This window comes from Centroberyx affinis, unplaced genomic scaffold, assembly GCF_046629955.1.
Source record: "Centroberyx affinis isolate AG114_WGS23_722 - 3 ecotype Tasmania unplaced genomic scaffold, CSIRO-AGI_Caff_v1 ptg002461l_1, whole genome shotgun sequence".
Taxonomy (NCBI): Eukaryota; Metazoa; Chordata; class Actinopteri; order Beryciformes; family Berycidae; genus Centroberyx; species Centroberyx affinis.
In genome coordinates, this window is record NW_027280694.1 from 96,352 (window position 1) to 119,286 (window position 22,935).

General features: G+C 41.4%; 1 pseudogene; it reads left to right on the top strand.

The window, feature by feature from the left end:
* The first annotated feature begins 16,606 nt into the window (after window positions 1-16,606).
* On the top strand, window positions 16,607-20,080 carry LOC139656362 (coxsackievirus and adenovirus receptor homolog pseudogene; annotated as a pseudogene).
* The last annotated feature ends 2,855 nt before the right edge of the window (window positions 20,081-22,935 follow it).

Genomic DNA, 22,935 nt, shown 5'->3' on the forward strand with positions numbered 1-22,935 from the left:
TTCTTTTACATTGCTTAACACCCCCACTCGTCTTTAACTTAATGGGTTTCCTGAGAACACAACATTTTATGTACTTTTATGTACCAAACATATCTTTGACAAACCTTTTCAGTTTCAGTTTAGTTGCTGGTTTTGTCATTACATCAGCAAGCATTTTCTCAGTAGGACAATACTCCAGATGTATCTTGCCATTGTTTACAATCTCCCTGATGAAATGATACTTGATGTCTATGTGCTTACATCTTTGCCTGTTTACAGGGTTCTTGGCAAGTGCAATAGTACCTTGGTTGTCTTCGTACACTTTTGTTTGTGTATACTGGTACTTGTCCATTCCTTTAAGTAGCTGTTTCAAATATATACATTCCTGTATAGCTAATGCTAAGGCAATGTATTCTGCTTCACACGTAGAAAGTGCAACCGTTGGTTGTTTTCTTGATTTCCATGAAATGAGAGCGCTTCCTTCATTTAGACTAACACAATAACCTGAGATACTGCGCCTGTCTGCTCTCTCTGATGCCCAGTCTGCATCACTGTACACTTTCAAACCTAGTTTACTTGTGTCATTTCTTTTGAAGCATAAACCTTGTTCTGCTGTACCTTTAAGGTACCTGAACACATGTTTTACAGTGCTCCAGTGTTCTTCAGTTGGATCATCAAAATGCTGTGAGAGTTTACTGACCACAAAACTTATATCTGGTCTAGTGCATGTGGACAGATATATTAAACTTCCCACTGCCTCTCTGTACTTTCTTGAATTTGTCATTTTTTCAGCATTTTCTGAATAGTCAAGTTTTGGTTCACATGGGGTCTCTCTTGCCCTACAATCTTCCATTTCAAATCTTTTCAGTATTTTGTTCACATATCTTTTCTGTGACATAAGAACTTGGCCTTCTGTCTGTTCAAAGTCTATTCCCAGAAAATGTCTGAGTCTTCCCAGATCTTTCATTTTGAACTTTTCAGTTAGCATTGTTCTCACATTTGTTAATACACTTTCATTGCTAGCTGCTATTATCAGATCATCAACCCATATAATGAGGATTACCTTTTCATCATGTTTTTCTTTTGTATACACACAATGATCAGCAGGGTTCTGTGTGAAATCATTTCTGATCAAACATGCATGTAACATAGCATTCCAGTTTCTTCCGGACTGCTTGAGACCATAGAGAGACTTATGCAGTTTACACACCAGTTTTTCACCTGTGTCTGACCATGTCTCGTAACCCTCTGGTTGCTCAATGTAAAGTTCAAAGTCAATAGGTGCATGTAAATATGCTGTCTTAACGTCCATCTGATGCAGCAGCAGATTCTCCTGCGCTGCCTTCTGCATGATCACCCTCACACTGGTCATATCAGCAGTAGGTGAGAATGTCTCTTCGTAATCAGTTCCTTGTTTTTGACTGTAGCCTTTTGCTACGTATCTCGCTTTGTACTTTTCTGATCCATCAGTGTCACTCTTGAGTGCGTACACCCATCTGCCCCCCACTGCTCGTTTGCCTGGTGGAAGATGGGTGAGGCTGAATGTTTCATTTTCCTCCAGTGACTGCATCTCCTCATCCATAGCATTGATCCACTGCCTTGAGTTGGTTGAAGCAATGGCATCCTTGTAAGTCTGAGGAATGTCACACACTGCTCTGTAACAGAAGTCAATACATGTTTGTAGTTTGTCTACCTTTCCTTCCGTTTCAAAGTCCTGTAGGTAAGTTGGTTTCTTTCTTTCCCTCTTTGGGTTCCGCCTTGTTCTCTCAGCATCGTCTTCTTGCTGAGGCACTTCAGTCTGTTTTGGAGCAGTCTCAGAAACATCACTTTCATTATCATGACTTGATGCATTTTCTTTGTTTTCATCAACCATTTCTCCATCTTCGTGACTTTTTGGCTGTACATCTCTATCACAATACTCAATGTGTGCTTCAGATGTTTGTGTCTCTTTTTCATTTGCTGTTCTGGTTGTGAATTTCACTAACCTGTGCTTTTGGACTTTTTCTGTGTCTGGATAGTACACCAGATAAGCTGGGCTGTTTTTATCATATCCTATAAAAACACCTTGCTGGCACCTGGAATCTAACTTCCCTTTCTCTTGTTTGTAAGCAAAACAGATGGATCCGAACTTCTGCAGTTTGGAAACATCCGGTTTCACTCCTGTAAACATCTCATATGGAGTTTTTCTTGTGCGTCTGCTGTAGCACCTGTTTCTCACGTAAGCAGCTGTCTGTACAGCATAGTTCCATAGTTTATCTGGTAAGTTACTCTCTAGCAGTAAACACCTGCCCATGTCATAGAGAGTTCGCCAACCTCTCTCTGCTGTGCCATTTTGGTGTGGCGAATAGGGCGCTGACTTTTCATGCCTTATCCTATTCTTGGTCAACAGTTCTTGGAAAACTTTAGTTGTAAACTCAGTGCCGTTGTCTGAACGGACACACTTGACTTCACCATAAGGTGCTATGTCTGCCAAGAATCTTTCTGTGGCATGAACTGCATCACTTTTGGCTTTAAGGAAGTACACAAACATGGTACCTGAGTAGTCATCTGTAAAAGATTGAGCTCTATGCTCGGGGTTCGCATGGGACCTGCTAGATCAGTGTGGACTAGCTGCAATGGTTTTGTAGCTTTTCTGTCTGGCTCTCTATTTCTACTCTGTGTGAATTTTCCTTTTGTACACACTTCACATACCTGTGTTGGCCTGACCACACTCCCATTTATCACCATGCCTTTTACAACACCTTGTCATTTTTGTACATCTTCATAATTGCAATGGCCCATAATCTCATGCCAGGTTTGTATGTCGTGGGACACTTTACATTTATCAACACTCTGTTCAACAGTTGACAAATAATACAAGTTACCACTCTCATGAATGTCAAACCTGCTGCCATCTTTTGTGATCATGTGACTGTTCTCTTTCTTGAAGGTGACTGTTGCTCCTCCATTTGCTGCTCTCGCCACTGAGAAGATGTCCTGGGGGTACGATGGCATGTAGAGTGCTTGTCGAAGCTGTGCTCTGTGTCGTCGTCCGGTGCTGTCCAGGAGATGAATCACAGCTGTCCCTCTGCGTTGGGCGATTCCGTTGCACTTGGTCCCATCTGCCAGCTCGACTGCGTGGGTCTCTGGCTGAAATGTGTCGTCGAAGCTCACAAACTTGCTCATGTCGTTCACGATGTGAGAGGTTGCTCCTCCATCCACCATGATGCCTTTCTTCTTTATGTTGTCTGCTGGTCTCTCAGTCTTTGTATGTCTCGCCATGAAGAGATGGTCGTCATCATCTTCTTGCTCTTTCTCTGCAACTTTTCTGGCACCATCTTGTTCTCCCTTTTTCTTGCACAGGGATTCTTTATGTGTGTTGCTTCTACAGTAACTGCACCACACTTTTCGAGTACATTGTCTTGCTATGTGTCCTTTTATTCCACACCTGTAGCATGTCACACTTACATCTTCATGTCTTTTGTTATTAAAGTGTGTATTCATATTTTGCTTGTTATGCTTTATGTGTGTTTTCATTACATTGTCCGTTGATTCGGCTGTTTTCATCTTTTCAGCTTCTTCATAGATTCTCAGCCTCCTCTTAACCCTCAGATCCTGTTAAAAATCACTAACGTTCTCCTGATATGGACATTTTTTGTACCATTTGTTCAAACACACACCACGTCAAAGTAAAAATAGGTATCAATTTTTTTTTTTTTTTGTTGCTTAGGGTTAGGTGTCTTCTAAAGAATGATGTGTAATTTCATCAATATTTTTTATAATTTAACCCTTTCATGGCCTGTTTTAGTGAGGGACCGCTAACATCCGTCAAAAAAAATGTTGAAAAACTGCAATTTATCAAAATTTTAAAAAATAATTTTATTTCCTCCAACTATTATGAGAACAGTCATATGTCTGCCTTTGAACAGCGCCAACATCGATTTGTTTGCTTCTAGTTTGCTGGAGCATTTTTTTCATTTTATATGGCCATGTACCGTACAGTTTTTGTGACATGTCGGCTAAAAGGCATGGTCACGTGACTTGCTGTATAATAAACATGACATCATAATACACACATGGCTAGAGGAGAGTTAAAAGACCATCATACTTTTTACTGGACCTCAATCGACCAAGAGAAAGTGGTATAATCTGATATTTTAGATCGGAGTTTTGAAAAAAGCGTCAAATCATCCGGCCCTCTCCCTCACGTATTTTACCCGGGCGGCGATGCACCATTCTCGGGGAGCGCTCTGGGAGGGTCCCCTCTCTGGTTCTCCGGGCCTGGAGCTTCTGGGACTGGTTCTGGTTTTACAGCTGCTGCTTGCAGATGATGATAATATTTCAACTCCAGTCAAGTCCCACTGCACCAGGACATACACACGGACCCCCCCCACACACGAATGCACGCGCATCATCGGGCACGCGCGTCCACGTATTCGATTATTGCAGCGCAAACTTTGGACTAAGAAAATGAGAAAAAAATGGATCAGCTGGGCAAATTTTGATAAAAAGTTAAATCTGGTGAAAATCAGAGACCAAATCACTTCCTGCATCATCAGGCCGATGTAATCCCTCAGCTCGATCCCCCCCAGCATGGACCAGCTGCAGCTGGGGGGGCGGTGAGTCCCCCGGGGCAGCGCGAGTAGCTGTACCCCGGCAGCAGACTCACATGGCGGGGCCGGCCGGAGAGAATGCCCCGGACTTCGGAGCCGCGTCCTCGCGGTAATATGAAGTGATATTTCAAAAGTCACCCAGAAACCTATACTTTGACTTCCCCTGATGTGAATTAAACCATGAAAATATAAAAAATATTTTTCTAGGACAAAATAACCCCCAGGTGAAAACGTGTGGGTTTTTGCGATTTTCAATGGATCTCTATGGGGGCATTTTTTGTCCATATCAGGAGAAGAGGTGCCAACGCGATAAACAGAGAACTATAAGGTGCAGACAGGAGATCTTTTAGGAGCATGGTGTACCTTGCAAAAGCCACCTCTCTGCAACCTACGAACATTCTAGCATGATCACAGCCAAAATGACAGCCAAATGAAAAATCAGATGGTACAAAAAATGTGCCAACAGGATCTGAGGGTTAAAGTCTGTGAATGTAACTTGGTCTTCATTTTGTGTTACATGGACAGCTAGGGGCTTGAACATGTCCGGTAGCCCGCCAAGTGTCATGGCTATGATTAGTCCATCACTCATGGTTTCACCTGCATTTCTCAAAGCAGTGATAATATTTTCCGCTCTTATAATATAGTCTGTGACACTTTCGTTGTCTGCCATCCGTAGCTTGGTCAACGATGTGTATAAACTTATTATTGACCGCTGGAACACACAAGCGTCAACAACTTTTCCCGGGGCTAGTTACACACGTCACATCCGGGATTGTACAACAAACGTCCTTCAAAATAAAAGTACTGTGCATAACACAATGAGTAAAGGCGCTTTCTTTTACATTGCTTAACAAGTTCAGTTCTTCAAAAACTTTGATTTTATATTTAAGCAGTGCAGCTACTTCTGTACATTACATTTGTCCTAAGTAGCATGGGATTTCGACCAGTCAGGAGTAGCCTATAGCAAATCAGCTCCTGCAACAACACATCCCATCTGCACCCGGGGCTGTGACAGCTGTTGAAGGTCAGAGGGGACAGGTTAACACTTTGAGGTTTGACTTTCTCATTTAATAGAAAAATGTTTTTAATGTTAGAGAATAACTAATTAGTGACTAGTTAGCATAATTTTTATTGAAGCAAGCACATAGCCACATGTTGCTAGCTAGTTAGTTACCTTCATTATTTGATAGATTTTTACTTTTGTGAATGCTTGTTAATGCTCATTATCTATCTCATGATGTTAAAGCAACATCATTTCTTTTTTCAGATTAGCCATAATGGAATGCTGTGACTGGAGTTTATGCTTCCTATGTCAGTCTGCCCTACAGATTGAAAAAACATTAGATCTCTCTTCATTGAAACTGAGAAACAATCCTGAAAGATTGCAATCATGTTACAAAGAAGCTGTAGATAACATCCAGGAGCTGAAGGCATTAAGGGATATGCCTGAGTTTATAGTGGACATTAGCGGTTGTAGTCAGGATGCAGAAATGCTATTGATAAATAAAAAGTTGAGAGAGCAAGAAAAAGAAAAAAAGCATGAAGAGTCTGTGAGCCCAGTAAAAACACACATTGGCTTTACCCACACCCTCATCATCATGTGAACCAGTCAATAAACTGTCTATCTTCTGTGGTGAAGTGGGCAACAAAAAAGAACTGAGGAGGGCTGCCACCCTTGGCTTGGATAGAAAAGTAAAAGAATGTGCTCAGGTGGTGGGTGACAGGCATCTATTGGCCCAACTAGCTGCTGGTGACATGGTTGCTATTAATGCCGTTTATCATTGTGCATGCCTGACTAGGCTCTATAGAAAAGCAGAAACTGTTGGATGTGACTCAACTGACAGTAATGCAACTCAGGTCATCAGAGCACCTCATGACCTGAGTTGCAGGTGTGGTGATCAGGTGATTGATCACTTGATCATCACTTTCATCACCTTTTCCAGTATAAAAACACCATAGGCTGAGTTATAGACTGAGCTATACAAACAAACGACATAAATGTCTAATGAAAAGTCTCACATTTTATTATTAACAGCAGGCAACGGGTAAACTTGTTACTGATGTACAGAAACTTGTTGATCAGTAACTGCCATAATTCTCTCAGGTGTATTTAACCACAGCTGTAAGGTTACACATAACAAGAGGTTCAAAACTTCTGTTTGCTGCTGCTTCGCAGAACTGCTGCAGTGCATTAAAGGAATAGTTCACCCTAGAAACAAAATTCAAGGAAGGAAGGGAGGAGGGTAGGAAGGAAGGAAGGGAGGAGGGAAGGAAGGAAGGAAGACAGGAAAGGAGGGAGGAAGGGAGGAGGGAAGGAAGGTGGGAAGGCAGGAGAGAAGAAGGCGGGTGAGTCCATAATGACTGAACATTCCTATGAACTATTCCTTGAACATGTATTTTTGTATGCATTTAACTGAAGAATTTCCTTGTAGAGTGCCGCTTCCAAGTATCGATACGGTTTTTCACATAGTATTTCACAGCATCCCAGGTCCTACCTTTAAGTGCCTCTGGAAATGCACGGATACAGTCTACACACTGTGATTTACCAGGAACCTTGCCAGTCTTAATATTGTTCATCAGCTTCTGTTCTACAGCTTGGACTTCTTCCTTTGTCCACATCTTCCTCTTCTTTCTTGATGAATCTATAAAAAAATAAAATAAGATGAAATAAAGGTTGGTGGGGGTGATTCCTATAGATATGTGTGTGTGTGCCCAAAGACAGTCCTAAGGCTGCAGTTTTGCCTTTTTCATTCTGTCAACATCACATCCCTGGGCATCGATAAGAGGAATCGCTAAACTCAGAAAAATATGATGTTGATGGATTGAGCCAGTTCTCAACTTGAACTGGTTCTGGTTAAAAAAGTCATACTGTGTTTTCTAAGTTGTGTGTGAATTGACTTTCATCAAACCCTAAAGTACCAGTAATTGTAGGAATAGTGGACATCCTGAAACCAACAATGTCTGTATGAGACTATAAAATAACCCACTGAAACAGGTTATTGTTCAAATACCTTTGCTTGGCTGTGATGAGGCATCAGACCCATGGTCCTCCTCTGCATGTGACCTCTTGATGGGTTTGGTCTTCACAGGTCTTGACCCTCCTTGAAAACAAAGAGACACAATGGTAGAAAAGCTCATTTAAAGAACTGCATCTTAGAAGACTTTTAAGGAAACCACATTTATATCATTCAAGTTTTTTCTCCAGGTATGATGAGGATATTGATTTGTGTATCTTGCATTGAATCAGAACGTGTCATTATATATAAACACAACAAAATTACAGAAACTGTCCCTGGTGCAGACAATGAATTAAAGTTGAGTTAAAAGTTAAATAGACAAGTTCGAGCACAGCTTAAAACCAATAAATGGCAGAATAAAAGTACTCTGATATTAAAAGAAAAGTTCATAATAAATAAATCAGGGGTGCAAACTCATCAGGGGTAAAAAAAAAAGGTGACAAGATACCGACCCCCTAGGGAGGTCCGGGGGCATGCTCCCCCGGGGAAATTTTTTTTAAAACCAACTTTAAAGGTGAATTTACAGTCAATTTTAGCATGAGACTAGGGTCCAGATTTACTCAGGTTTGCACAGCTTTTGCTCCTGTTAAACCTGCACAATCTGTCTCTGTGTTTGGTTTTGAAATATGTGAAGGGGGTCTTCAGCCTATGCAGGTTTAGCATGAGTAAAAGCTGTGCAAAACTTGGAGAATCTGGCCCCGTCCAGACGAATCCGTTTTTTTAGAATCCGGATAAATACTTTATCGGATTGGCCTCGCGTCCACACGAATCCGGCGTTTTCAGGGGGTGAAAACGGTATTTTTTGAAAACGGGTCCCAGAGTGGGAAAATTTGAAAACGCCGCCCCAGCGTTTTCGTCTGGACGGCCAATACGGCTTTTTTCAGAAACGATGATGTCATGCCCCCCGCCGCTCTACCTGTAACCCGAGACACACACACACCGCTGCAGCAGCAGCTGCACACTGACAGTCTATGCACGTAACAACAACAACGGCCGACTAACGTCGCGTCGCTCAGACGCTGCGGCTGAATCACGTCTGTTTAATCATCACTAATCATCATATTTACTCTGACATGACTCCCTGTCAACATTTAATCCCATGTTTGAGTTTGAATACAGCGGGGAACTTCTTCTATTGAATTACAGCGGGGACTTCCCGTCTTCTTCTCTGTCTTAAGTGTTTATGTGTGGCAGGCAGCGCTACAGCGACACACACACTCCACACACACGCCTGCAGTATGCAGGTACTACAGCGTTTTAGGTCGTTTTCAGGTGATCATGTGGACGCAGATATTTTTGAAAACGATGCCGTGTTTACGGAGATTTTTTTCAAAACGATTAAGAAAAAGATCGGATTCGGTGAAGCCGCGTATTCGTCTGGACGGGGCCTCTGTCCCTTGATGTCCATCAGATGAACCTTGCAAACCTTGCCTTCGAACTAAATAAAATTTAATACAGACTGATTGGTTCATTGTGAAACATTTATTTATTGATGTAAATGTGTTTTCTGTACGTAGGCTATGCTCCGAGGCAGCGCTGCTCTTTCTGTCCAATAACACACATGAAGCTTAAAAATGCCATAGGCTACATAAAACATATTAAGCGGCAGTATTTAAAAGATGTTCAAGCAAACGGTTCGGTTCACGGTTTTGTGGTCATGGTTTTCGGTTCGGTTTTGTATACTTTGATCGTTGGGAAAATCAATCATGTCTTGTATATTCAGGTTAAAACTGAAAGAATGAGGCGGTCTGACATCTGATACATCATTGTGACAGTCTGAGGTTAAAAGTAGGTGATCTGGTGGCAAGAGAGGAGACATTGATAGTTCCATCATGTTTTAATTTATTGGGCAAATAAAGTTATCTAACAAATGCTAAGAACAATTAGATATTCACTGAAATATATAACTAGGGCTGCCCCCGACCAAAGATTTTGTTGGTCGACCAGTAGTCGTCACTTATGGCGATTAGTCGACTAATCGACCCCCCACCTTGACGAAAAAAAAAAAAAAATTAATAAAAAAAAATAATAATAATTTTTTTTTTTTCTTCTTCCCGCGGTCAGGTTGAGAATTAATTAATTAATGCTCGTGACTCCGGCCGTGTTGGGTCCGAGATTCAACAACAAGCCGGTCGGGTTTCACCGTTATTACCGGCAGAATGCCCGTTTATCACCAATAAACACAGTAGATGAGGAGGGTAAAAAGTTAGAGCTCAGGCTGTGACGGGGGTGCGGGGGTGGGGGTCCGCGGCGTGGAGCGGTGCGGGCATAGACATATGTCTATGGGTGCGGGTCTCTGACTGCAGCGGGGACTATCATGGATCCGCTCCGTGACACTGAGACTGGCCGCCGGTGAGCGCTGTGGGACGGGACCGGGGCTCAGACAGCACCCGCTAATGGTGACAGCGGTGATACGAGAGAGACTGCCGTGCCGTGTAAAAAAAAAAAAAAAAAGTGTCACGTCACGACTTCCTGTATCTGGCCCTTCAAAATAAAAGCCCAATAGCCTTTCATATACAGTTCAGTCATTGATGTTGGCTTAATTTTGACAAGACACGGCTCCAATTTTTTTTTTTTTTTCCTGCGACCAATCGACCAATGAAATTTTGGTCGGCTAATGATTTTTTGGTCGACCAGTGCTTGGTCGACTATTTGGGGGCAGCCCTATATATAACCTATATTTATTAATTGTGGTTCTTACAAAAAATATATCTTATAAAATATAAAAGCTAAAATGTAAAGCTCTGCCCCTTTAATTAGTGCATACAAAATAATTTAACTTTAGCCTACTACTTTTACAACCACATTATTTACCAGCGACATAAAGTGAAACAGAGGCAGAGGTGTCCTGCCACAGTCAGTCAACCTCCTCCTCCTCCTCCTCCTCCTCCTGCTGCTGCTGCTGCTGCTGCTGCTGCACAGGTCGCACTGGAGCTGGTCTCGCTCGCCAGACCCTCCTCCAGAGAAGAAAGAGACACTGGAGCTAATTAATGCTAAACGCGCTAATCGCTAATTGGCCGCGATCGCGATCATCACACACACGCGGTCCCATACAGCAGAGCAGACCTATACAGCACTGCTGGCGCATCTTCTTGCTCCGACTCTTTCACTCGCCATGCTCAAAAAGTCGCGTTAGTTAGTCTGTATTAAAAGTGAAGCTTCAGGTGTGTATTGCTGGACAGAAGAGGAGCGCTGCCACCACTCGTTGTCATCCAGATAAGGTGCATGCGCCTTAAAGAGACAGGTGCATTGGCTCGCCTCGTCGGACCCCCCCCCCCCCCCCCCTCTCAAATTTTTTTTTATTGCGGATTTACACGAATCACACAAATGACCAATTTGGGATCCAAAACGGCGAATTTCGCCGAAAGGTGACAAGTTTGCACCCCTGCTTATGATAAGGCATTAGAGTCTTTTTTTAGCAAGCCCCGCAAAATCAGGTGCTCTGACAAAACATGCAGACTTTGCAGCAAGTAGGCTTAGTATAGTATATACTACTATAGTATAGTATTTTGTAGAGAATATTTGTAGAGTGAATATTAATACAATAAAGTTGGGTGTGTTATTAACGAAGGAATTGTTATTATTACCCCCCCCCCCCCCCCCCCCCCCCCGGTCGGCCGCCGCCGGCCTACCACCACACATTGCCTTCAGATCTGTGGGAAACACTGGGAAGATAACTTTGAATACGGTGGTCAGCCATGTGACAGCTACTTTCATAAACATGTCTGCTTCCTTGAAGTTTGAATAGCCATCTGAAGTTGTCTGTTAAAAAATTGCAGTTTTGTGAGATGTAAATAGCCTGAACAGCCTAAGATCCATCCGCTCCCATTAAAAGCTGCAGTGGCAATGCAGGGGGCGAGGGAACAACTGCATAACAGGAGCAATTCAAAAAATCTTCAATGAAAAATCTTTAGATTTCAATTTTAAACCTTGAATAAAAAAGACTACTTGTTATATTTTATTGTTGTATGCTAACTAAGGTTGCAAAGTTTGCGACGAGTTCATTCTGCTGAATACTTTTTATGAAATAGCCTAAGTTTGTTGGAACATTGCATTTGTGTTTTAGTTATATTACTGTTTACAGACTAATAAATTGCTATTTAAAATATGACTTGTAGGTATTGGAATATTTGCAGGCCTCTATCTCACCTCACTGTTCTTCTCCATGGAAATGAGCAGGTGGTTGATATTAATGGTGGCAGTGGTAGTCTCCTCTGGGGGCAAATCCACCTTGAGCTGCTTAGACAGACCAAGGGCTGTGGACCCCAGCTGCTGCTGCTCTTGGTGGTCCATGGCTCCCATCTAGATGAAAGAGGAGAGGGTGTCAGAAGGAGAGGAGACAAGGAGGTGAGGCAAGGAGAAACTTCATAATGAAGCCACCAATTGGACACAGAACAAGACTTTTGAAGAAAAATTTGCCCTGTGTGATCTTTTCGTGTTAACTCGATATGCTTTCAAAAGCCGCACTGCCGCAGTTAAAATTTTACATTACTAAGGATGACGAACACATACTACTATTTAAAAAGGATGCAGGTCTTTACACTGGTTAACAACTAAGTGGTCTCTTCTGTCCTCCTCCCTCTGTTGCTCAGATTCACTGCTGCTGGTAGTGAGGAGGATCAGGCTGTGTCAGACTAGACAGATTTCAACTTATTTTAAGATACTTAGCCAATTAGACTCAATAATTACACACAGTAAATGTCTGCTATGAGTCTGTTCATAACAGTTCATTGTCAGTTTAATGAGCTCTGTATTTTCTGAAAGATTGCTTGTACAGATTTACACACAACTAACTCAATAACTCGGTCGTAAACATCTAGTCACGTGAATCAGCACATAGCCTACATATCTTTATCGACACTCGGCAATGCGTCCAGCTGCTAGTGAGCTTTGCCGGCAATAATTAATTCAATAAAGTAATTCATTGCACACATTATAAACCGAGGCCTTGGTAAAGGAGGCTATAGTTAAGAAGAAGATAAGTCCAATAAAACACCTGTAGTTTACTGTATTAGCCGCAAGCGACGCGAGCCGCTAATGCTAACTGCTCCATTCACGAGTAATATCGCTGTTTATCGATTAAAATCATGACATATTAAAGCAAAAGTGAGAGAACTTAAAATCTTACCAGCTGCTGGTGTTGTGTTAGACATTTATTGTGATGACTCCGTAACACGTAGATTCTTTTTCTAAGCCGCTCCGCTGCTGCGGCCATGTCGACGAGCTGTCCCGCCCGAGCGTCCTGAGCTGCGGGAGATGTGCAGAGCTGCAGAGCTGTGGCTGCAGGTGCAGACGGGGCGGTGTCCTCTGAAGCTGATGGGCCATTAATTAACGCTCGGCAGAGGCAGTGCTAGGACCACATAATATTCCTCCACTTCTCAACAGTGACTCACAGGGTAGTTTTACAGGCTAGTGTTGCAAATAATTGATGTTTCACATCTAACACTACAGAAAACTGCAAAAAACTAAATTGTTAACATTTAAGTTTTCTCTCCTTAACCAAAGTTTCACTATTCTAGTGGTGGACAGTAAGTACTTTTACTTTAGTATTTTAAAGTACTTTTAGCCTACTTTACTCGTATTTCCATTTAATGCAAGTTTATACTTACAATCCACTACATTGCGGACCAAATTAATAGTAGCCTATAATTCGTATTAATTTTCACATTTCATGGACACAAGCCAGCCCAGGCCTAGTTTCAGAGAGCACTGTGGAGGCCCAGTTTATAAAATTAAGCTTTTTGTTTATTTGTTTGTTTGTTTTTGTGGTAATAGTGACCAAAATAAGTCACCCACGGACAATACTGCTGACAATCGAGGGCATATGCGCTCAATCAGCGCTTTGAAAAGAGCACTATGAGGGGCACAGGCTCTCGGGGGCCAAAACAACTCCTTAAAATCCAAAAAGGGCTCATGAAAGCCCCATTAAAAGAATGTTAAAATGTAAAAATTAATGTATGTATGTAAATGCAAATTAATGTAAAAATGCTCTAAAATGTATATGACAGAGAGGAATTATTGTGATTAAACAAAATCCTTAAGTTACGCAGGGTCTTTGAAGGAACACCATCAATAGGCCATATGTGGTTTGAATTAAGAAATTTGATGAAACAATGTTTACTGCTAGATGAACAATTTAAAGAAATAAGCACTAATCAAAGCACACAATAGTTAAAATAATAGACAACGCTCATAAAAATACACACAAAAGTATAGATTAAGATATACCTGTATATATTACTATATTATAGTATATATTATTGAAAAGGCCATTATGAATCAGTTCAGAGCAGCTACCTGAGAGGAGTGCTGGCCTTGCTCATGGACCAAAGCCAGCACTCCTGCGAATCCATGTCAAAAGTGCTTCATATGAGTACCAGGGGCAAAAGAGGCTTATTTTGTGCTACTACTTTTTATTGTAAAAAATTAGCCCAAATTTACAAACCCTAAGCCTGAACCAAACCATTTTTAAGATAAGATGTCCTTTATTGATCTCACTTGTGAGAAATTGCTGTGTTGCAGCAGCAGCATTGTACAAGAAAGGGGGAGATAGTGCACTCAGTAGAAAAAGACAAAAACAAGATAAAAAATATATATCAAATTAACAATTATCAAAAATAATCCACAGACTCTAGAATATCTAGAGATAGGGCATAAACTAAAACCCAAACAGTATACACAGTATACAGTATAGAATAACATAATATAAACAATATAACAATATAAACAACAATATACACAACAATGGAGAGAGGTAGATGTGGAGCATATTAACTGGTGAAATAGTGGACAATGGTATTCTTATTGTACAGTGATGAAAAATGATCTTGAATTATACAGTTATTGTGTGTGTGTGGTCTACTGAGAGCAGGCTTGATTGAACTATGTTGCACATCAGAGGGTCTTGTGTGTGGATTCTTTGGTTGCATTGCGATATGAGCACCGTAGAGCTACTTAGCTTTCCCATAGGTCTACAGAGTTGGGACTCAGGGTGATCAATCTATGTCCAAATTAAAGTTCAGACACCAAGTTTCAAGTCATTTGGTCATTTTTTGTGCAAAAGGCAAGCACTTGAAGTTTCAAAAAGGCAATTACTTTGAAGGCCTGCCCATTGAAAAGTACAGGTCAGATCGACACTGAACCAAAGCCTTTCCGGTCATCAATCAACATACTAAAAAAATCAGACTTCCACAACTTGAAAAAAATAATTTGCTTCAGACTGGTCAACTCTGTCAGAGGGTGTTAAACTATAGGCCTGACAGCCTCTTGACTTTATTTGACTAATTTTCCTAACCCTAACCCACCCTAAAATCTGTTATTATGTGGACCAATAATCAATCAATAAATATTATGATGCATAACTTTTTTTCTAAGCTTTATTGGTCATTTGCAGTGACTGATTGATTTGTACATTGCATTGAATAAAGCTTTGAAAAAAAACATTTTCTCATCAAATTTGAATAAAAAACACAAAAAATCCCACACCATCTTTATCTCTGAATATCTACACATTGTCTCTCAATCTATCAACTTTCAATAAATATCTGACTTTTTTCCTTGCATATGATGATGACATCAGCGTTCAACCCAAATAACCTGCCTTAGGCCAAGTGAACTTGCTTTAAAGAGTAACTAAACCATAGACATAATAAATAATAATATAATAAATTTATTAGGCCTATGTCTATGAACTAAACCCCCAGACCACTTTTTTTTTAACCGGGCAGCTGACGTTACGGGCCACCATTAGTCACCCCCGTGTCGCCCCACCCCGCCTATAAAAACTAGCGTCTGCGCTCTCTCTCCCCGTTCAAAGTCATAGTCGCTCGCCCCAATATGCGCTGGTCTCCAGAGTCCAAGCTCGCGCTCCGTCTGCTTCACACACACACACCTGTGAAATGACGAGCTGGCAGTGTGGCGTTGGCTCTTCAACTGCGGAGGAGATGGTAAGTGCTGAGTTCTTGTTCCAGACTTCAAATATAATATTGTGCTGTTAAATATGTCTTACTTGAATAACATTACATACTGTAGGTTCGCATATGTGTCGCAACATGTGTCGCAGCGACGTTGTAGCTTCACCAAAATGTTTAGCTAACCTAGCCTTAGCTAGCAAGCGTTTTAGCTAATGCATGTGCTGAAAAGTCGAGTGTGGAAATGAGCGTTAGCAGGCAATCCACGTCTTTGGTTTAATATGAAAGAATAAAATGTTTTATTGTGTCATGCTGCAGTTTCCATTTAAAAACCATTCAATTAGCAGCGAGTCAGACTGACTAAACGGACCACAGCAGGGGAAGCGAGCCTGTCGCATTTCTTTCACCACTTTTTCATGCTGTAGCGCACTTCAACTGCATCAGATTTTAGATAATATAATAAAAATATAATATTATAAATTATAAATCCGACCATTGTGGTCTGCAAATTATGCACAGCATCACTATATTTTATCAGACTGAACCATGAATTTTCTAATGTTGGACCTTGAAGGTTTTTTTTGACTGTCATTTGTACTTGCAGGATGATGGCCCAGGTTTTGCAACCAATGTTGATGGCTTTGAATGCACAGGTGAGAAAGACAAGATAAAGAGTTTGTATAAATGAGGGTTGTATTAACAGTAATGTTTAACAGCCACATGTATGTGTAGAAAAAATTGTAAACGTTGACACCCCTAATATCTATGGTTATAATGATAGGGAAAACCCTGTCTTCACCTCCCAAATGACAACTGCACTTTTAAAGCTTTTATCTGGGCTTTTTTCAGACGAGGGACTCTCCAGACAGGGACTGTTTTCAGTGGGGGGAAAAACAGTCAAAGTATTCTTGGGTTGATAAATGGGGAAATTAACAGCCTTTATTGCTCTGTACAGTTTCTGTTCATGTTGTTTAACCGATGCCCTCCGACTGAGTGGGTCGTCACTGAAAACTATGAATGATCTTTCTGACTGCTTCTCTCTGATATCTCCGAACCTTTTTTTTCCCAGAAAATGTTTTGCAGAAGAAGTGGTGGAATAGGATCAGGAATGGATCTTTCGATAGGCCGGTTCTGCTGTGTACTGTTAAGCCTCTTTGCAGGTTTGGCCTCTGGTCTGGAGATTACAACTACAGGGCCGACATCCATAGAGAAGGCCTGCGGTCAGAGTGTGAAGCTGGATTGCCAGTTCAGTCTGGCTCCTGAAGATTCTGGGCCACTGTTTATTGAATGGAACCTTCTGGCCTCTGACAGACAGAAAGAGGACAACATATTGATCCTGTACGCGGGTGACAGGGCCTATGAAGACTATTATGCCCCCATGAAGGGTCGAATCCATTTCAGCTCTGCTTTTCCCAAGCACGGCGACGCCTCCATCAATCTGACAGAGCTGAAATTGTCGGACTCGGGCACCTACCACGTTAGGGTGAAGAAGGTTCCTGGTGTCGACAGCAGGAGGTTTCTGCTGAAAGTCATGCTGAAACCATCCAAGCCCAGGTGCTATGCCGAAGGCCCCACACACGAGGGCAAAGACATTGTGCTGAAGTGCTTATCTATGGAAAGCACCAACACCCTGCAATACAGCTGGGAGAGGACCAGTGACAACAAGCTGCTGCCCGCCTCTGCTGCGATGGATCCTGTGGGAGGCACCCTTAACGTGAGGGACGCATCTACCAGTGCATCTGGCACCTATCTCTGCACTGTCAGAAACCGCGTTGGCACTGAGCAATGTGTACTGTATCTCAATGTGACACCACCTCCCAACACTGGACGCATCATCGCAGGAGCCATAATTGCTGTACTACTGATCCTCATCATTATTGCCATCGTCCTCTTCTGCTATTGGCGTGCCCGTCACAGGAAGAAGTACGAGAAGGAAACCAGCAATGAGATGAGAGAGGATGTGCCTCCTCCTAAGAGACGCATTTTGACGGCGAGCAGCTTCAGTGTGGGCAGCCAGCGCTCCTCCCTGGGCTCGATGTCCAACCTGCATAAGTACAACAGGATGAAGCCCCAGCCCAAGTACATGGAGATGAAGCCAGAGTCCGAGTACATGGAGATGAAGCCCCAGCACGCCAAGATTCCCCCATCGGAGGAGTTCGAGAGACATGGTTGGTTTATGATTGGTCTCAGCCCTTTATATGGATAAATGCTGAGGGATGTTCTCCCCACGGCACCATTTGAAGAATAAAAAACTACACCTGATTTCTCATTAGCATGAGGGTGAATCCATAGTAACTGATTATTTGAGTGAACTATTCCTTCAACAATAACCTGTTTCACAGAGGCTGATTACCGATATAGAGCCGATATTCATTTCCAGTAAAAGGGAAAATATTGGTGTCAAAATTTTAAATAATACAAACTTCACTTAACTTTGTTTAAATGCCTTCCAGCATGCGTTTATTAAGCAGCTTTTTAATACGTTTATTGGCTTTTTTTCTTTCACACCATAGTTTTAATTTTTTTAACAAAAATTGCAGAGTTCCCAGCAGCATCTCTTATAAAGTTAACTGAAAATTTAAATAAATAAATAGCTCCCTGATGTTTATAAAGTAAATAAAAACTGAGTTAAACAAAATTTACACACAAATCTGAGTCTAAAATAAATCAGTAGTCCCAGTTGAGCAGCACCAGATTATTTGCATTTGCATTTGTTACACACTGCCTTTCCTGCTGTTGGTTGGCTGAAATAATTCCACACAGCACTTTTGGTATTCGGTCTCTCCATCTGCAATAAGGGTTTAAAAAAAAAGAGAGAGAGTTAAACGTGGGGCCACATGCATCATATGCTCAACTCATCATGTTTAAATTAAAACAGCATTTGGGAAGTTGTTGATTTGTATTATGTAAATGTTATAATGTTGTATAATGTTAAAATGTTATAAATATGTGATAGCAGGGACCCTGCCATTCAAAACTAGGCTGCTACATTACTAACAATTAGTGTAACTATAGCTGAAAAAATAGTACAGTAGAAATAGGAGACTGTTTATCCCTGAACACCATGCAGTTCATGTAGACTTTATGATGCAGTTATTTGCCTACATTATGTTACTGCCCTACAGTTTTCTCTCAGACAGACAGTAACGTTACTTTGCTGTCAGTTTCTGCAGCTTCTCGCGTGGCTTAACGACACACACACGGACATAGCTGAGCGTCTAGAGACAGAGAAGGAAAAGCTAACGTGGGCTAACGCTATGCTTCATTGTTTATTATGATGCATTTCTCCGCTCTTGTGGCGTTACCCCTCGCTCATCTCACGCACACGCACACACACAGCTGAGCGTCTAGAGACAGAGAAGGAAAACTAACTAACTAACTAACTAACTAACTAATGCTACGCTAAAAGCCTTTACAACAACGTGCCTCAACGTGCTTGACGTCTTTGCAGTAAAACTGAGCTGAATTGAGTTCATTAGGTTTTTTACTTTATCACTCACACATTCTACTATTAGCCTACGGAGGCAGGGCTGTGAGCGAGCAAAGTTGCAGCTTATGTTTATAACGTTAATAGGCTCATAGAAATGTTACTAGTAGTTGTAGAGGAGGATTGTGGACTGTTTATTACAATTTCAGGTGACTTAACTTACCTTCGAGGCATCTACTTCGGACCGCTCTCTCTGGGACATGTGAGATGCCGCTGCTGTGTTGCTCTGCTGTGCATGCACACTGCTGATTGGCTGTTACCGTGACTCTGCTTGTGACCAATCAGATGGTGTTGTGGGTGGGACAATGTTGGAGACAGAGTAGTGACAGCCAGTGACAACAGAGAGAGGCGCGGCTGCATCAGAGCAGAGCCAAAATAATCCAGTTTTAAATTGTTCTTCTATCGGCCGTCAAATTTAAAATTAAAGGCCGATATAGATATGCGTCAAAATGTTGAAAATCGGCGCCGATAATCGGTTGATCCCTACTTTAAATGAACTTTTCTACCATTGTGTCTCTTTGTTTTCAAGGAGGGTCAAGTCCTGTGAAGACCAAACCCATCAAGAGGTCACATGCAGAGGAGGACCATGGGTCTGATGCCTCATCACAGCCAAGCAAAGGTATTTGAACAATAACCTGTTTCAGTGGGTGTAACATTCCTTTCAATACATAATTCATATTTTTTTATTATGAACTTTTCTTTTAATATCAGAGTACTTTTATTCTGCCATTTATTGGTTTTAAGCTGTGCTCGAACTTGTCTATTTAACTTTTAACTCAACTTTAATTCATTGTCTGCACCAGGGACAGTTTCTGTAATTTTGTTGTGTTTATATATAATGACACGTTCTGATTCAATGCAAGATACACAAATTAATATCCTCATCATACCTGGAGAAAAAACTTGAATGATATAAATGTGGTTTCCTTAAAAGTCTTCTAAGATGCAGTGCTTTAAATGAGCTTTTCTAACATTGCATCTTTATGTTTTCAAGGAGGGTCAAGTCCTGTGAAGAAGACCAAACCCATCAAGAGGTCACATGCAGAGGAGGACCATGGGTCTGATGCCTCATCACAGCCAAGCAAAGGTATTTGAACAATAACCTGTTTCAGTGGGTTATTTTATAGTCTCATACAGACATTGTTGGTTTCAGGATGTCCACTATTCCTACAATTACTGGTACTTTAGGGTTTGATGAAACTCAATTCACACACAACTTAGAAAACACAGTATGACTTTTTTACCCAGAACCAGTTCAAGTTGAGAACTGGCTCAATCCATCAACATCATATTTTTCTGAGTTTAGCGATTCCTCTTATCGATGCCCAGGGATGTGATGTTGACAGAATGAAAAAGGCAAAACTGCAGCCTTAGGACTGTCTTTGGGCACACACACACATATCTATAGGAATCACCCCCACCAACCTTTATTTCATCTTATTTTATTTTTTTATAGATTCATCAAGAAAGAAGAGGAAGATGTGGACAAAGGAAAAACTCCAAGCTGCAAAACAGAAGCTGAGAGCATTAAGCATTAAGGTTCCTAAAATCAAGGCGTAAATAGTTCATTTAACAGCAGTAGTTAATGTGCACATTTGTTTTTATACATATCAGAGAATTTTTTTGTTTGTTGTCGGTTTAACTAATTGTTTTTATATCACAGTTAAATGCATACAAAAATACATGTTCAAGGAATAGTTCACCCTAGAAACAAAATTCAGTCATTATGGACTCACCCACTTTCTTCTCTCCTGCCTTCCCTCCTTCCCACCTTCCTTCCCTCCTCCCTTCCTCCCTCCTTTCCTGTCTTCCTTCCTTCCTTCCCTCCTCCCTTCCTTCCTTGAATTTTGTTTCTAGGGTGAACTATTCCTTTAATGCACTGCAGCAGTTCTGCGACGCAGCAGTTAGCAGAAGTTTTGAACCTATGTGTAACCTTACAGCTGTGGTTAAATACACCTGAGAGAATTATGGCAGTTACTGATCAACAAGTACATCACAGTAGCAGGATATGCTGTTTGCACCTTCATTTTCCATGGACACAGTAGTAGTAGTTTTCTGTCACAGTAAATATAATATAATAAATATTGTATAACATATGCTACTTTACCTTGTTGGTGGTTTGTGATTCGCCGGCTCCGTCAACAAATTCACATGTATTGATTTTCCCCAGGGATGTTCATACAGCAACAGTATGACCACACTGCTAAGAGATGATTACGCTTCTCAACCAGCTGGGGGAGTAATGAGTCCAAACTACCTAGTGTTGCCCCCCCCCCCCCCCCCTTAAGTCCCCATCGTGTTGGTAAATGTCATATGCCATAAGTGAAAAATTAAAAATGAGAAATCTTAACATTTCAAGTGATACATGAAAATATAAAATTGAAAAACATTTTTTTGACTTGGAACCATGTCTGTATCTCATTTAGAAAGGGTGGTCCCCAGCAGACACCACTTTGTCCACTGTCCTCACGAGGCCAGATAAACGAGTGTGTGTGTGTGTGTGTGTGTGTGTGTTAGAGAGAGAGTGAGTGTGTGTTAGAGAGTGTGTGCGTGTTAGAGAGTGTGTGTGTGTGTTAGAGTGTGTGTGTTAGAAAGAGAGTGTGTGTGTGTGTTAGAGAGAGAGTGTGTTAGAGAGTGTTAGAAAGAGTGTGTGTGTGTGTGTTAGAGAGAGTGTGTGTGTTAGAGAGAGAGTGTGTGTTAGAAAGAGAGAGTGTGTGTATGTGTTAGAGAGTGTGTGTGTGTGTTAGAGAGTGTGTGTTAGAAAGAGAGTGTGTGTTAGAGAGAGAGAGTGTGTGTGTTAGAAAGAGAGAGTGTGTGTGTGTGTTAGAGAGAGAGTGTGTTAGAGAGTGTGTGTTAGAAAGAGAGTGTGTGTATGTGTTAGAGAGTGTGTGTGTGTGTTAGAGAGAGTGTGTGTGTGTGTTAGAGAGTGTGTGTTAGAAAGAGAGAGTGTGTGTTAGAAATAGAGTGTGTGTGTGTGTTAGAGAGTGTGTGCGTGTTAGAGAGTGTGTGTGTGTTAGAGAGAGAGAGTGTGTGTTAGAGAGTGTGTGTGTGTGTTAGAGAGTGTGTGTGTGTGTGTTAGAGAGAGTGTGTGTGTGTGTTAGAGAGAGAGTGTGTGTGTTAGAAAGAGAGTGTGTGTGTATGTGTTAGAGAGTGTGTGTTTTAGAGAGAGTGTGTGTGTGTTAGAGAGTGTGTGTTAGAAAGAGAGAGTGTGTTAGAGAGAGAGAGTGTTAGAAAGAGAGAGTGTGTGTGTTAGAAAGAGAGCGTGTGTGTGTATGTTAGAGAGTGTATGTGTGTTAGAGAGAGTGTGTGTGTGTAAGGGAGTGTGTGTTAGAAAGAGATTGTGTGTGTTAGAGAGAGAGAGTGTGTGTGTTAGAAAGAGAGAGTGTGTGTGTGTGTTAGAGAGAGTGTGTTAGAAAGAGAGAGTGTGTGTGTGTGTGTTAGAAAGAGAAAGTGTGTGTGTGTGTGTTAGAGAGAGAGTGTGTGTTAGAAAGAGACCAGCATGAGTTTTTAACCAACAAAGTGAAGTCTTTTTTGGGAAGTGAGGACATTTTGGCCGGTCCTCACTTTGCTTCCACTTAAATAGCCTCCTGAGGCTATATAGATGCTATACTCTTGTTTTCACAAAGGTCCCAATTTCACTGTCAAAATGAGTTTTGGACACCTGGATTTTCACACACTTTATGCTCACTAGCGCCCCCAATGCATTAGTCTGGTATTACACCCAAATTATTTTTGCTCACTAGCGCCCTCAATGCATTAGTCTGGTATTACACCCAAATTATCATGAAAGAGTAAAGCCTGTACTGCTGTGTTGTGATCAGAGGCATAAACAGAAATGGAATGGATAGTTTTGCCATAGGGAAGGAATTAATTTAAGTAGTTACATTTATAGTTGAGAAATAAAACAGTTTCCTATTTCTTTATGAACTGAGCTATTTTTAAATGGCTGA